Genomic DNA, 16,647 nt, shown 5'->3' with positions numbered 1-16,647 from the left:
AGACAAAGAATCCCAAGCAGGCTCCACACTGTCAGCACAGAGACTGACGTGGGGCTCAATCTCATGAGATCATGACCTAGCTGAAATCAAGAGTTGGACATTTAACCGACTCAGCCACCCAGGTGCTCCAGCCTTGCCACTTCTTGGCATGAAGTCTTCCATGTGCATTTTGGAATTGACTGGCTAGATTCCACAAAGAACCCTGTTGGTATTCTGACTGTAAATTTAACAAAATTCTTTTACATTAAGGAGAATTGCCTCTGTATAATATTGAGTTTTCTCTTCAAGAACATGGTCTATCTCTTCTATTTTATATCCAACAAAAGTTTATGATTTCTGACCTATAGGTATTAGACATTTTTGTTAGATTTATTTCTGAGTATATTATGGCTTTTCTTGCAACTATAATTTAGGGATTACTATTATTACGTTTTCTAGTCGGCTATTGCTGATGTATAAAAACACTATTGGTGGGGCGCCTGGGTGGCTCAGTCGGTTAAGCGGCCGACTTTGGCTCAGGTCACGATCTTGCCGTCCGTGAGTTCGAGCCCCGCGTCGGGCTCTGGGCTGATGGCTCAGAGCCTGGAGCCTGCTTCCAATTCTGTGTCTCCCTCTCTCTCTGCCCCTCCCCTGTTCATGCTCTGTCTCTCTCTGTCTCAAAAATAAATAAACGTTAAAAACACTATTGGTTTTTGAACGTGGATTTTATGTGCCCATTTACCTTGAAGCACTTAAAAGTATTGATTACACGTCAAAAGATCGTCTGGAATGCTCTGTGTAGATAATCATATTAGTTTCATGTAATGATTATTTTGTTTCTCCCTCTCCAACCCCTGTTTTGTTTTTTGGTTTTTGTTTTCTTGTTTAACTACATTGGTTTGGACTTCCAGGACAATGTGGAACGGAAGCAATAGCCATGCCTCGTTCCTGACTTTAAAGGCAACATTTTCAGGGTGTCTGGGTGGCTCAGTCAGTTGAGTGATTCTTGGTTTTGGCTCAGGTCATGATCCAGGGTTGTGGGACCAGCCCCGCATGGGGCTCTGCACTGAGCGTGGAGCCTGTTTAAGATTCTCTGTCTCTCCCTCTGCCCCTCTCCCCTGCTAGTGCTCACTCATGCGCTCCCTCTCTCTTAAAAAAAAAAAGGCAACATTTTCATTATTTCACCATTAAGTATGATGTTCACTGGAGGTTTTTGATATTAAAGATTTTCTCATCTATTTCTAATTTTCTAAAAAGGATATTAAAAATCATGAAGTGAGGGGCACCTGCCTGGCTCAGTTGGAAGAGCATGGGACTCTTGATCTCAGGGTTATAAGTTCAAGCCCCACAATGGGGTGTAGAGATTACTTTTTAAATATTTAAATACTTAAATATTTATTTATTTATTTATTTATTTATGAGAACAAACAAGACTGGCAGCATGGAGCCTGCTTGGGATTCTTTGTCTTTCTCCTTCTCTCTCTTTTTGCCCTTCCCCTGCTCATGCTTTCTCTCTCTCTCTCTCTCTCTCTGTCTCAAAATAAATAAATAAGCATTTAAAAATTAAAAAAAAAAAAAAGACTTGGACACCCAACTAACAAGCTACCCAGACACCCCTAAATAAATATAATTAAAAAAAAGATGAAGGGGCACCTGGGTGGCTCAGTCGGTTGAGCATCCGACTTCGGCTCAGGTCATGATCTCGCTGTCCGTGAGATCAAGCCCCGCGTCAGGCTCTGTGCTGACAGCTCAGAGCCTGGAGCCTGCTTCAGATTCTGTGTCTCCCTCTCTCTCTGCCCACTCCCCCCCCCCCCCCCCACTCATGCTCTGTCTCTCTCTCTGTCAAAAATAAATAAACAATAAAAAATGAAAAAAAAAATGAAATGATGGGGCTCCTGGGTGGCTCAGTTGGTTAAATGTCTGACTTTGGCTCAGGTCATGATCTCACGGTTTGTGAGTTCGAGCCCAGCATGGGGCTCTGTGCTGATACACAGGCTTTGTCTCTCTCTCTTTCTCAAGAATAACTAAACATTAAAAAAATCTTTTTTGAAGATAAAAATTTAAAGTGAGTGTTAAATTTTATTAAATATTTCTTTTTGTATTTATTAAAATGATCATTTAGCTTTCTCCCCTAATTGGATAACATAGTGAATTACATTAATAGATTTCAAAAAATAAAGTATAGTTTGATTTCTGAGATTAAACCCTGCTTGAGTATACTGTATTTTCAATGAGTTGTAAATACTTTATTTAGTTTTTGTGTATCTATATTCATACATGGAACTAGCCAATAATTTGTCCTCATCTGCTTTGAGTATTCTTCCTGGATCTTTAACGGGGTTGCCTCTCTACTCACTCTTTAACCCATTACCATTTTATGACAACAGCTCTCGAAATGATACCTAAGTGGATACATTCAAAGTATTTTCCTCTAGCCTATGTTGCAATGCCTCTGTTACATGTAACACAATTTATCTCTTCCTTATTAAAATTTTCTGTTTATTTTAATGACATCACACTCTCCTTGTTGTCTCACACATCTCTGAACACTTCTTCTGTCCTTTCTCTGTGGATCTGTTTTCTTCCTGGAACCATCCTTGGCCAGCACGCCTCTCAGTGCACAGGTGTTCCCTAACTGACCTGAGGTATCCTCAGTGTTTCAACTCCCACCTGGACAGAGACGAGTTCCAATGTTGTGCCTCCATCTCGGCTCTCCCTCCCCTCAGTTCTAGTTTGTGCTGGCTCATTCTGGCTTGTCCCAAGGACAGCCGGGACTTGGCATGTTTACAGTAGAACTCTTCATCTTCTCCATTAAACTACTTTCTTCTCTTGTAGATACCATCTTAGCTCATGACCTTGTGATCCGTATTTGTCATCCGAGAGAGAATTTTCTCTGCTTCATTTCTCAAATATAATCAATTACCATGCCTTTACAATTTAACTTCCTAAACATTCTCTTCTTTGTTCCCTTCCCTGTTCCCTTCTCTCCATCTTCACTTTCCATGCCTCAGATAGGGCTCTTTTCATCTTTTACCTAGACTAGAACAGCAGTTCGCTAACAAATCTCCTTTGTTTTGTCTGCTTCAAACGTAGGTACAACCAAAGATGCTACGATAACCCCTTTCTACAGTCACTGAAGTAACTTACTTGAAACTCTAATCTTGTCATGTCATTCTTTGGCCTTAAAACCCTGTAGTATTTCTCCACTGCAGACAGGATGATCTACACTTTTTAACATAGCGTTCAGAGCCCATCATTGTCTAGCCCTTACCTTTTTCTCTAGCTTCACTTACATCTTAATCTTGTCTCCAGCAATTGAAAACTTCTTGGAGTTCCCTATGTAGCCTATGCATTTTTTTTCCTTCCATGCCTTTGCCAATGGTGTCTCTTCTAGAAGGCACATCTCCACTTTCACTCACCTCTCCTACTCCAACCCCAAAACTAATTTCCCTCCCCATCTCTACCTGACTAACTTCACGTCCTTTGAGATCCAATTTGGCTGCCAGCTCATGCAAAATGCCATCCCTGAGACACCTAGGTGGCTCGGTTGAGAGTCTGACTTCGGCTCAGGTCATGATCTCGCAGTTCATGAGTTCGAGCCCCGCGTCAGGCTCTGTGCTGACAGCTCAGAGACTGGAGCCTGCTTTGAGGTCTATGGCTCCCTTTCTCTCTGCCCCTCCCCTGCTCATACTCTGTCTCTCTCAAAAATAAATAAACATCAGGGGCGCCTGGGAGGCTCAGTCGGTCCGACTTCAGCTCAGGTCACGATCTCACGGACCGTGAGTTCGAGCCCCGCGTCGGGCTCTGGGCTGATGGCTCAGAGCCTGGAGCCTGCTTCCAGTTCTGTGTCTCCCTCTCTCTCTGCCCCTCCCCCGTTCATGCTCTGTCTCTTTCTGTCTCAAAAATAAATAAACGTTTAAAAAAAAATTAAAAATAAATAAATAAATAAATAAACATTAAAAGTAGTGTGTAAAAAATGGAATCCCTAACCCTGACCCCTCTGGCAGGCTTCACTGGGTCCCTTTCTTCAATGATCTCATAAATGCCGTGATTATTACTATGTCTTGCACTTACCATATTGCATTATAAATATTTGTTTGTATATCCCCACTGGATTATGAATTCATCAACAAAAGTACTTGGGTTTTATTCATATTTAAAGTTCAAGAACCTAGTAGAGTATCTGGCACATAAATATTTGTTGAGTTCAATGAATAAATGATTTCGTTGAGTTGAATACACTCTTTACAGAAACATTTTGGTTTTCTACCTATTATTGCTAAAATTTAGTTTTCATTAGACTTCTCCCACCACATAGACTCCATAAACTTATTTTCTTTTTGCTCTAGGAATAATAAAAAAAAAAACAAAAAAAACAGTGACCTATCAGTGTGGTTAACATGATCCAGATTGGCGAATGGAACCATAGGGGAAAATAGAAACAAATAAAGCAAGATAGGATGATGAAAGGGGAGGATCCAAATTGGAACACACAATACCTATCATTCCTAATGAGGATTTTCCCTAATACTAGGGTAAGGAGTGACTAATATTTATTAGCTGAATCACAAGAGTCAGGAGTTCTTGGATTATTTGTGAAGTGATATCACCTTGAGATTTACATAAAGCTATCTGGAAACCCTGTCCCATGTTTTATGGGAAAGCCAGTGCTCGCCCCAAAACTCTCTGCAGTTTTTTTCTGAGCTTTCCGTTCTCTTGGTAACCTTGGGGTTTGGTTCCTGGCTTCTGCAGAATTCCCCTTCTTCACTCTGCATCTTGCAGCTGTTCTTTTATTTTCATTTGGCACCGGCCCAAGGGTAGGTTACAGTCTCTCCTCCTAAATTTCCCACCTTCCATTCATGAAAGGCAGCTGTGTGTAGTAGACTCTTCCGGGAGATGCGAAGATCGTGTGTGCCGTAGACAGGAGGCACTTGGCAAATATGCATCGCTCTTCAGTAGCCAATTTAAAACTGAAAACTTGATTCCCTTGCTCTATTTCCACCAACCCAAAGTTGAGCTTCCTGGCACTTTGCTCAGTCTTACTTCCCACTCTTCCTCATATACTCTTTCTCTTCCCTTATTTTCCAATTTCTTACGTGGAACAGTTTTGTGATCTTTTTGTTGATCTTTTCCAACCAACACAGACCCTCTACTTTCGCTCATTAGACATCTCCCACGATACTATGCTAAACAAAGACAATTCCTTCCTCTCAAAGAACCTAGGGGCGCCTGGGTGGCTCAGTCAGTTAAGTGTCCTACTTCGACTCAGGTCATGACCTCATGGTCAGTGAGTTCGAGTCCCGCGTTGGGCTCTGTGCTGACAGCTCAGAGCCTGGAACCTGTTATGGATTCTGTGTCTCCCTCTCTCTCTCTGCCCCTCCCCCACTCATACTCTGTCTCTCAAAAATGAATAAACATTAAAAGAAATTTTTAAAAAGATTCTTATGCCAGTTTGCAAAATAATATTTTCTCATTCCTCAACTATATTTCCACTTATGGCATATGCGTGTTTATGTGTCAGGTAACTAAAAATTCTATGTTGTGCATTCTAATCCATGTAATTATTCTTCCCAACTAAATCTTTGATAAAACCTTGTGTAAAAGAACACTTTTAGTTCTTGCTAATTATTGGTGACTGAAACAGGTGGTCACAACAAACACATATAGTCATCATCCTGGTATTCAGGTTGGGACAAACCAAACAGTAGTCTTTACAGAATTGTTTTGTAACTGGACCTCAAAATAGTCTTAACTTAATGACTTTAAATAAACATTCCTCATATTTGATACATGTTTATGCAGCCAAGCTGAATGGGTGTTTCTGAACAACAGTAAATATTGATGGTTCCTAAATTTCTGGAATCCCAATGACTTGAATTCATTCTCTCCCGCAAATATTTGTCAAGAGCCTACTATAGGTCGGGTACTGTGATAAACCCTGGAAACTGAGTGGAGAAGAAAAGGGTCTAACTCCCTGCTCCCATGGGGCTTGTATTCTAGCAGGAAACACAGTCAATAGGAAATAAGTAGATATTTATGCATTGTTGTAAGTTCTATGAAGAAAGTCATCATGGTGAGTGGATGGAGAACAGGGGAAAGAAAGTACTCCCAGTCGGGTTGTTTGAGAAGTCCTCTCTGAGCTTTGCCCTGTTATCTGAGACCTAAATAGTGAGAGGGAGCCAGTCATGAAAAGAAAGGGGGAGAACAGCTAAGAGGCCATGATAATAGTCCATGGAGGCTTAGACTAGGGTTGTAGGGCAGTAGAGAGCAAAGGAAGGTAGTACAGTTCAGATATGTTTTGGAGGTAGAGCTATAGATCTTCCTCGACTTACCATGGGGTTACGTCTCAGTGAATCTATTGTAAGTTGAAAATATCATATGTAGAAAGTGCATTTAATACCCTAACCTACCAAACATCACAGCTTAGCCCAGCCTACTATAAATGTGCTCAGAACACTTACATTAACCTACAGTTGGACAAATCATTTAACACAAAGTCTATCTCCTAATAAAATGTTGACTGAGAACTCACAGTCTGTGAGTTCAAGCCCGGCATCAGGCTCTGCACTGACAGTGTGGAACATGCCTGGGACTCTCTCTCTGCCCCTCCCCTGTGCTCGCTCATGCTGTCTCTCTGTCTCTCTCTCTTAAAATAAGTTAATAAAACTTTGAAAAAAAACAAACTACAGTTTCTATTGAAAGCATTCCACTTTCGTATCATTGTAGAGTTGAAAAATCATAGGCCGAAACATCAAAAGTTGGGGATTGTCTGAATAGTAGTGTTTGATGATAAGTTTTATAGATAGATAGATAGATAGATAGATAGATATAGATACAGATATAAAGATATAGATATGGCTAGGAAAAGAATCAGGGATAACTTCTGTGTTTGTGGCTTGGGCAGCTATGTAGTTCATTCGACACCAAGATAGAAAAGACTAGAAGAACAGACTTGGGTAGGGAACACTAGTTCTATTTTGGACCTATAAATTTGAGATGCTTCTTAGACACTCAAATAAGGATATTGGATATGTGAATCTGGAGTCCTGGGAAAGGTTCGGGCTGGAAATATATATTCAGAGCAATCAGCACACAGAGGCTATTTAAAGTCACAGAACTGAATGAGCTCTCCTAGGGAAAGAGTTATTCTTAGAGAAGAGGGCCCAGGACTGAGTACCGAGGCACGCCAACATTTAGAGGTCAGCTAGAGCAACGGTAGACAGAAAAGGATTGAGAAGGAGCAGCCAGTGAGGCAGGATAAAGCCAAGAGAGTGTGATACCTTGAAAGTCAAGGAAGGGGTGGACAGTTACGTTAGGGACAGAGCCAGGTCCGCTCTATACGGCACACCCAGTGCAAGGCTCTGCCCAATCTGAAAGCTTTCTGAGCCTGAAGATACAGGTGAAGAAAGCTTTCTAATATCAAACCTTCCAGGAAGGGTTTTGTAACCTAATTGGGGGTCTACAGGGGCAGCAGCTCAGGGCATTTGCATGTGGTCTGGGTCTTACGGGCTCATGATTGAACACGGCAGAGGTAGGCAGTGAGCAAGTGACTCCAGTCTGCCTTCATGTTGACATAAATTTTTTGGCTGATTCTTAGTAGATAATTCCAAAAGGTTTTTGTGATGAGAACAGAGTGTGAAGGCATGATTATAAAATTAGGATGGGAGTTTCACAATTTCCATGGTAAAAGCAGGATCATCTTTGTTAATTTGGGCCCAATTCTTTTTCACAGAAGGCATTGATCACTAGGAATGAAGAGGGGTGCCTCATCGTCTTCCAGTTCCTTGTGGCGAAGTCCGGCTCCTGACGGTGGAAGCATCAATGGAAAGAAATAACTTTTCGTCTTATCTTACTATAAGCAGCACTGACATTCTAGAAAGCATTCCTCTGATGGCAAGTCCTGTGCCAATGTAGATACAGCCATTTTGATACAGGCTGTTTTGTTATAGTCAATTTGCTGACACACAGCTTTGACACAGTCATTTTGATGCCAGGAACATCTTGATGTGGCTGCCTTGAAGTGGCTGTTTTGATATGGGAACATTTTGACTCTGCCTAAAAACAAACCAATAAACTTTTCACTTAGAAAATGTTATTACCAAGTAATGTACATTGACTGATCTCACCCACTCCCTGAAGTAGCAGCCAGACTGCAGAGGTGGATAGTGGAAACCTTGATGGGGAAAAAAATCACCATGAGCGGGGGAGAAGGCTGGAACAGTGGACCAAATCAATAACACAAACTGAAGAAAGAGAAAGGTAATTAATTCTGGTTTTGAACCCATCCTAACCCAGCCCCTTAAAAAAGTCAGTGTGGGGGCGCCTGGGTGGCTCAGTCGGTTAAGCGGCCGACTTCGGCTCAGGTCATGATCTCGCGGTCAGTGAGTTCGAGCCCCGTGTCGGGCTCTGTGCTGAGAGCTCAGAGCCTGGAGCCTGTTTCAGATTCTGTGTCTCCCTCTCTCTGACCCTCCCCCGTTCATGCTCTGTCTCTCTCTGTCTCAAAAATAAATAAATGTTAAAAAAAAAATTTTTTTTTAATAAAATAAAAAAAAAAGTCAGTGTGTCTCAGGGCACCTGGGTGGCTCAGCTGGTTAACGTCTGACTCTTGATTTCAGCTCAGGTCATGATCCTGTGGTTCGTGGGTCTAAGCTCCAAGCCTGCTTGGGATTCTCTTCCTCCCTCTTTCTCTGCCCCTCTCGTGTGCTCTCTCTAAAAAGAAATAAACTTAAAAGAAAAGAAAAATTAAAAAGTCAGGTCATCTCTATAGCACTGAAAGGGGTTTATTCAGCTCCCCTCTAAGAGAACACCCTGCCCCTCCCGAGAGCTTGCAAGAACTCTGCCACGACCAGGCATTTCTTTCTCTCTTTCTTTTCTTTGAACAGGAGAAAATCAAACAATTTTAATAACATGTATATGTCCTGTAAACAGGGGAGATAGCTAGGAAAACTAAAAAATTTTAACCAGGCATTTCTCGGACAGGACACATATCATTGAATGAAGGATAAATGGTACCCTTGAGCAGGGAGGTTGAAAAGAACTGTGACCCTACACACTCAAACAGGAGAGAGCAGCTCCTGGCTGTCAAGTGACAGGTGTGGGCATGGGCAACTCAGATAGTTGGGTTGATCCAGGGTTGATATTTTGTTATTCAGATGTGACTAGACAATAGAGAAAAGGAAGTAAAATGCCTTGGGCTCCTTGTCCCGCTCATGTTACCAGGGATCTATCATCAAATGTCCTATTAGTTGAGTGGAGAATATAAATTGACTTTCTCTAAAGCAAATTTTTTTTTCTCTCTAAGAATTCTTCTTTAAGCAATAACAGAACTGAAATACTCACTCTGGGAAACCAGTTAAATCATTAATATGATTAATGGTGTCATTTCTCTAGTACTAGGTGTTCATATCATTTCAGCTTGTTAAATAAAATATTAAATATTTTCAAAAGATGAATCTCTGTCTATTTCTGCCACCATTATCCCTTTAAAGACTTAAAATGTTATTTAATTGATTTGAAGATGTACATGGAAGATACTGAATGATGTATAATATGAAACTCTATACAGGGCACATGAAATGTTTCCTGGAAATATACATCCCCCCACCCCCGCCCCCAAACCCACCTTATATTGCAAGTATTTCCTATTTTGTTTTAGCTTCCAAACTCTGATTTCAATTTAGGTCAGCAGATATGTATTAAATACAATGATGTGCCAGTCATTTTGCAAGGTCCTACAGGGAACAAAAATATAAATATGAATAAGAAATAGCCTCTGCTCTCCGGGAATATATTGGGGGAGATTAGGCTTGACTCTAAACAAAACACAAAACAAATAGAGATATCAGTAGGCCCTCTTATGCATTTAAATACCATCTGATAAATTTTAGATGCCATAAGCTGGCATAATCAAAATGATTTGGGACCACAGTGAATGGAGCAATTAAACCCTACTGGGAGAAAGAAAGAGAAAACGGCATTTTCACTGAGATAGTCCCCTCCGTGATAAGCACTGTGCTAAGTGTTTTACATATCTCATCTCAGTTAATTCTCCCAACAGCCCCATTTTCCAAAGGAGGAAACAGCGGCTCAGCAACACGAGGTACCTTGCCCAAGGTCACACAGCTCAGATTTGGCTTGGAGGCCAACATCAAACCGGGCAGACACCATACTCATTCCAGACCCCGTGAGGAAGAAAGCGGCAGTATGGGTTACAGTTGAGGCGAGAGAATTGGCCGCTCCTGACACTAAAGCTTGAAAGAATGACTTGGGATTATTAAAACCGTATAAATAGAGGGGGAAACGAATGGTAATCATAGCCAATTTAGATCCACCACTGAGCAATTCAGTGGGCACATTGATCAAAATGGCTATTTGGCAAATATAACTTTTCATAAGCTTTGTTGGGTTGTCAATGAGAGCGACAAAAAAAAAATGATAAAAACATGATCTTTACGTTTTAAACTGACTGCACCAATTCTTCAGCTTCTTGAATCTAGAAGGTACCTTTTCTTCCACTGAGAAACATTAATAATAATAGCTAACATTTATTGAACACTTACTAATGTTGGGCTCTGTGCTGAATATATAGAATAGAAGCTGAGATCATGAATGTAGAACCAGGTTGATAGGGTTCAACTCTTGGTTTCACCATCTATTAGTTATAGGTGTTACTTTACTGAGTTACTTAACTGCTCTGGGTCTTAATCTCCTCATCGGAAAGGTGAGTCTACTTCACAGGGTCTGATAAATAAACACCCAGTAAAATGAGCTATTATTATGAAGTTGGAGTATGTTTAACTACAATCCCAGAGAGGAAGGGAGTTTCCTGAGTACACCTGCCATGGATAAACCCTAGCTTCCTTCGTGGGGCTCATTCGTTGCAAGGTGGGGGTCATGCACACAGGGTAAGCAGAAACGGGTGAAGTCACGGAGCATGTGGCCATCACTTCTGGAAGGCTCTGTGTGATGGGGGGAAGTCTGTTATTAAAGAGAAGTCCTCAAATGATGCCAAGGGGAAGTTGAGCTGGCGGAAACACAGATGGTGAACAAGATTCCAGAGAAGTCAGGTGGTCTGCTCCCACTCGTGCCTGGCTGCTCCAGCAACCCCCTCCCTGTGTCTCTGATAGCCAGTCTTGGAAATAACTCCCAATGTTCCTCGTCTCTTGTAGTGCCGTTTTCCTATAACCCCCTCCCACATTGTACCAGGGACATAATATGGCAAAAGAATAGGGCAGAAGTGATGATATGACACATCCAAGATTAAGTAATAAAAGATATAGTGGCTTCTGTCTTGGTTTCTCTCCTCTTCTCTCTTTCAGATTACTCTGGGGGAAGCCAGCTGCCATGTCTTGAGTACCCACATGCTGAGAAACAGACTTCCTGCTAGAGGCCATGTAAGTGAGCTTGGGAACAGCCTCTCCAGCTCCATTCAAGTCTTCAGATGATGCCATCCAGCAATGGTTTCCCTGCAGTCTCCTGAGAGACCCTGAGCCAAAATCACTCCACTAAGCCAATCTAGATTCCTGGCACTCAGAAACTAGGAAGTTCTCTTGACTGTAAATTTTTGGGGCAAATTGTTACGGAGCATAGCAACCAGTCAAGTGTCCTCTCTGCTGAGTTATCCCTCATTCCTACAGACTTGGTTCTGGTAAGTCTGGAGTTCTCTTCAGTGACAACCTTCTCCTACACGCCTTTCTCCCTCAGCTCCTTTCCCTTTTGTCCAGGGAAGAGGGAATCTTTTCTACTCCTCAGGGACGATCACTTGCCCCAGAGACAATCTTTCTCCTGCTATTGGCTTCAGAGGTATTGCCTGGAATTATCTTATGAATGGGTTTTGGGTTCCCAAAATAGGAAAACACACCCTTTTCTGCATTTTTTTTTTTCTCTCTTGTCCTCATCCTCCTGCCCCAGCTCTGCTTCAAGGAATACATCACAAGGAAACACCTTGTGTTCCTTGTTCACAAGGAACCCCTCCAGGAAGGAAATTGGTTAGTAACTTAAAATTTAATATTTCAAAATATTATTCCACCAAATACATTATCTCCTTCAATAACCCTAGGAGGTAAGTGTTCCTATCGTCCTCATACTACAGACCAGAGGCTGTCTTGCTTTTGGGCACATGGCTGGTAGGTAGCCCAATCAGGATTGAACTCCAAATTTGACTTGGAGCCTGTGCTCTTAACTTTCAGGCATCATCACCTCTTTATATCTGTTATTCCAATGTTATGATATTAGAATCTAATGAAAAGATGTGATCTGTGGAATCAGCGTATCCGCGGTAAACATAGCACTTAAAAAGAATCATTAATAAATATGAGTTCTAAGAAATATTTATTTATTCCAAGACAAGTCAAGTCAATGTCTACCCGTGTTTCCAACTTTTTTGTGGAGTAGGATAAAGTTCTTTCCCAGGCAAGCTCCTGGGTCTCATACAAAGCAGGGAATTTGGCTAAAAGTGTTCGTCACAGTTGGGGAGGCTCTCCGACGTTACCCCAGACCCAGCTGGTACCCTTGTAACACGTTCTCCTCCATTCCCCAAAGCAGCTCTCTCACATGCCCTCTGCTCTCCCTGCCACCATGCCGGCCACCCACACATGTCACTTCCCCCTCCCCTCCTAACAAATGACTCAAAACCTGCTGATAGGGAAAGTACAAGCCACCCAACGACAACCAACTCAACTTCCCACCACCATTTCTAAACCCTGACCCCCCCACCACGCCTATCCCATCCTCCTGGGTAGAACCCAGGGTTTGGATTCCAAACCTGCTCACTTTCTCAGGAAGCTTGAGCTATTGATATTTCCCCCTCTCTTCTGTGAACACCTTTCCCTCACTCACTAAATCCATTCATCGATATTAAAATGCTTAAATCTCTGGTTAATGGATACAAACAAACAAACAAAAAACCCAAACACCATCCCATGACCCCTGCTTTTTTTTTTCTTTTCCCCTTCTCTGCCGCAAGTCTTAAGGAATTGTCTACACTCGGGGTCAATCCTTTTTACCTCCCACTCCGCACCCCACCACATCTAAGTTTACGCTACCAACACTTCTCTCAGTGTGGACATTAAGGACACCAATGACCTCCTAACTGCAAAATCCTGGGGACACTGCTCACTCCATTTATTTCTTCACCTCTCAGTATTTGACACTATTGTTAACTATTTCTTGAACTATTCTCTTTACTCAGCTGAATTTTCTTTTTACCTCTTTGGCTGTACTTTCTTCTTCTCCTTTTTTAAAGTTTATTTATTCATTTATTTTGAGAGAGAGAGAGAGAGAGAACACAAGGAGGGGAGGGGCAGAGAGAGAGAGGATTCCAGGCTGGGTCCACGCTACCAGTGCAGAACCTGACATGGGGCTTGAACCCATGAACCATGAGATCATGACCTGAGCCGAAATCAAGAGTCAGACGCTTAACCGACTGAGCCACCCAGGTGCCCCGGTACTTTCTTCTTTTTAAGCTCCTCTTCTACTGGCTATCCCTTTTCTTTGGGTTCTATCCTGAGGTCTCTGTATTTCTCAATTTAGACCCTTCCCCGGGGTGGCCCCATCTTCTCCCTTGTCCTCAGTTACCGTTTATTTGCGTGGGACTTCCAAATCTCTAATTCTGGCCTGGATCTCCCTTCTGAGCCTTATACTGAAATACATATCAGTCTGTCTCCCCAACATTTCCACTTAGATATCCTACAGACACTTTACTTCATGCTCAAACTCAGCTGTTCCAAACTCACCTGCTTTTCCCTCCCAACCTGTTCTTCCTGCTGGTTTTCCCGTGCCAGCAAGGAATGGTCCTACCATTCAACCAGTTGCCTAAGGCAGAAATGTGGGTGTCATTCTCAGCTACTTCTCCCTTATTTGTACCCCATTTCCAATCAAGTCAGATAATTACACCTTTATTTTTTTTATTTAAAAAATTTTTTTTAACGTTTATTTATTTTTGAGACAGCGACAGACAGAGCATGAATGGGGGAGGGTCAGAGAGAGGGAGACACAGAATCTGAAACTGGCTCCAGGCTCTGAGCTGTCAGCACAGAGCCCGACGCGGGGCTCGAACTCACAGACCACGAGATCGTGACCTGAGCTGAAGTCGGCCGCTTAACCGACTGAGACACCCAGGCACCCCGATAATTACACCTTTAAAAGAAGATCTGCAAAAAACAATTCCCTTTTTAAAAAAGTTTATTTATTTTGAGAGAGAGAGAGAGAGAGAGAGAGCAAGTGGGGAAGGAGCAGAGAGAAAGGGAGAGAGAGAGAGAATTCCATTCAGGCTCCACACTGTCAGCATGGAGCCAGATGCAGGGTTCAAACCCACAAACCACGAGATCATGACCTGAGCCAAGATCAAGAGTGGGACACTTGACTGACTGAGCCACCCAGGCACTCCAAGTCTGAAAATTGTACCTTTATTTTTTTTTTTTTTTAATTTTTTTTTTTTTCAACGTTTTTAATTTATTTTTGGGACAGAGAGAGACAGAGCATGAATGGGGGAGGGGCAGAGAGAGAGGGAAACACAGAATCGGAAACAGGCTCCAGGCTCCGAGCCATCAGCCCAGAGCCTGACGCGGGGCTCGAACTCACGGACCGCGAGATCGTGACCTGGCTGAAGTCGGACGCTTAACCGACTGCGCCACCCAGGCGCCCCTGAAAATTGTACCTTTAAATATCTCTGAGGGCACCTGGGTGGCTCAGTAGGTTAAGCGTCAGACTTTGGCTCAGGTCATGATCTGAATCCAACCCCACATCAGGCTTTCTACTGTCAGCACGAAGTCCACTTCAGATCCTTTGTCTCCCTTTCTCTCTGCCCCTCCCCTGCGCTCTCTCTCTCTCTCTCTCTCTCTGAAAAATAAACATATATATGTGGAATCCACTCTCTTATTTCCATTTCCACTATTGCTGCCTAGGCAAGCCCCAGCCTCCTCTGACCAGGATGACTGCAATCATCCCCTGATTGGTCTGTCTGCCTCCAGTCTTGTCCTTCTCTAATCCATTCTCTCTCCTGCAGCCAGAATAAGAGAAGACCCAAACTTCTTGGCATGGCATTCATGGCCTTTTGTGACCTGGCCATCTGTCACCAAGCACTCCTCGCTCCCACATCCCCCACATAGTCTTCTATCTGGCCTTGATGCACTGATAACTGGATTCCCTGCTAGAACTCTGTCCTTAGTCTCAATCTGACTAACTCCTCCTCTGGGACATCTCTCCTTCAATAACCTGTATGTCTGCACATGTTTCTACCAGCGTGGACTGGGCTGAAGTACTTTCTAGGCATGGTTTTCAGTCCCACACAAAGCTGGGAATTTGGTTAAAAATGTATGTCATGGTCATGTGTAGTGTGGATCAATATATCAAATACTGCCTGCTTTCCTACACTTCCTTTGATCATAGTACATTCGTCTGTTTTCTCTCTTTAGACCTAAGGCACTTGAGACCATGGCAATCAAGTACAAGGGTTGAGAACTCAGGCTCTGGAGCAAGATGGCCTGGATTCAAATTCAGACTCTGCAACATCCTGGGTCTGTGATGTTATACAGCTTGCTAACTTGTGCCTCAGTTTGGCCATCTGCAAAATGGAGATCCTAACAGTATCTATCTTCTGGAGCTGTTGTAAAGACTGAATGAGAAAAGCTACTAAAATATTCCAAGTAGTGTCTGGCATACAGCAAGCGTCAAAAAGAAGGCTGTTGGGGCGCCTGGGTGGCTCAGTCGGTTGAGCGTCCGACTTCAGCTCAGGTCACGATCTCCCAGTCCGTGAGTTCGAGCCCCGTGTCGGGCTCTGGGCTGACGGCTCAGAGCCTGGAGCCTGCTTCCGATTCTGTGTCTCCCTCTCTCTCTGCCCCTTCCCCGTTCATGCTCTGTCTCTCTCTGTCTCAAAAATAAATAAAATGTTAAAAAAAAAACTAAAAAAAAAGAAAAGAAGGCTGTTATTATTTTGAAGGCAAGTACTGTATCATTTATCTCTATAGAGATATTCACTAAACATGTATGAAATGAATACATGAAGATGTTTGTATCTAAACTTGTCACCCAAGTTCTTAAGGTTAACCCAAAAGTGAATAGTAAATACATTACTCAGAGCACTCTGCATAAAAATTACACCAATATGGTCGCTGGTCTCTTGGAGCTTTTTGGAAATGAGGTCATTCTATTTCTACCCAAGCACTCAGGGAATTATACTCTCTTGAGAAGGGAGGGATGTAAGAATCAAACAGGACACCTCAAGGTTCCTGAAGGTGGCGTGACTGACTCTGAGGTAATGTCTTCTTTACATAAATGTGAGGCTTAAAAGCAAGGAAACATGAAGGAAACTGTTTTAACTTGTTTTCCAGTAATTTAAGATGCCTGGGCCCTCCGTTCTCCCAGTGTAACAGACACCTGTAATCTCCCTCATCCTGTTCAAGGAGAGGGCTGTGTTCTGCGGGTACCTTTCCTTTTAGAGTCATACGAGTAGGCTTCCTTCGGGGCAAGCTTGCGTGACTTAAAAGTCGATTGTTTAGAGGCACTCGGGTGGCTCAGTCGGTTACGCATCCGTCTCTTGATTTCGGCTCAGGTCATGATCTCATGGTCGTGAGACGGAACCCCGCGTCAGGCCCTGCGCTGACAGTGCAGAGCCTGCTTGGGATCCCCTCTCTCTCTCTCTCTCTCTCTCTCTCTCTCTCTCTCTCCCTC

At 42.9% G+C, this 16,647-nt stretch overlaps 1 long non-coding RNA gene across 1 annotated transcript; it reads left to right on the top strand.

The window, feature by feature from the left end:
• The first annotated feature begins 7,716 nt into the window (after positions 1-7,716).
• LOC132686952 (uncharacterized) lies at positions 7,717-15,571 on the top strand. Its single transcript, XR_009613908.2, has 3 exons — positions 7,717-8,238; positions 11,298-11,372; positions 15,393-15,571. It is a non-coding gene; the product is annotated as an uncharacterized LOC132686952 (long non-coding RNA).
• The last annotated feature ends 1,076 nt before the right edge of the window (positions 15,572-16,647 follow it).

Source organism: Panthera onca, chromosome F1 (assembly GCF_046562875.1).
Source record: "Panthera onca isolate mPanOnc1 chromosome F1, mPanOnc1 haplotype 2, whole genome shotgun sequence".
In the NCBI taxonomy this organism is placed as follows: Eukaryota; Metazoa; Chordata; class Mammalia; order Carnivora; family Felidae; genus Panthera; species Panthera onca.
This window is presented reverse-complemented; position numbering and strand designations above follow the sequence as displayed.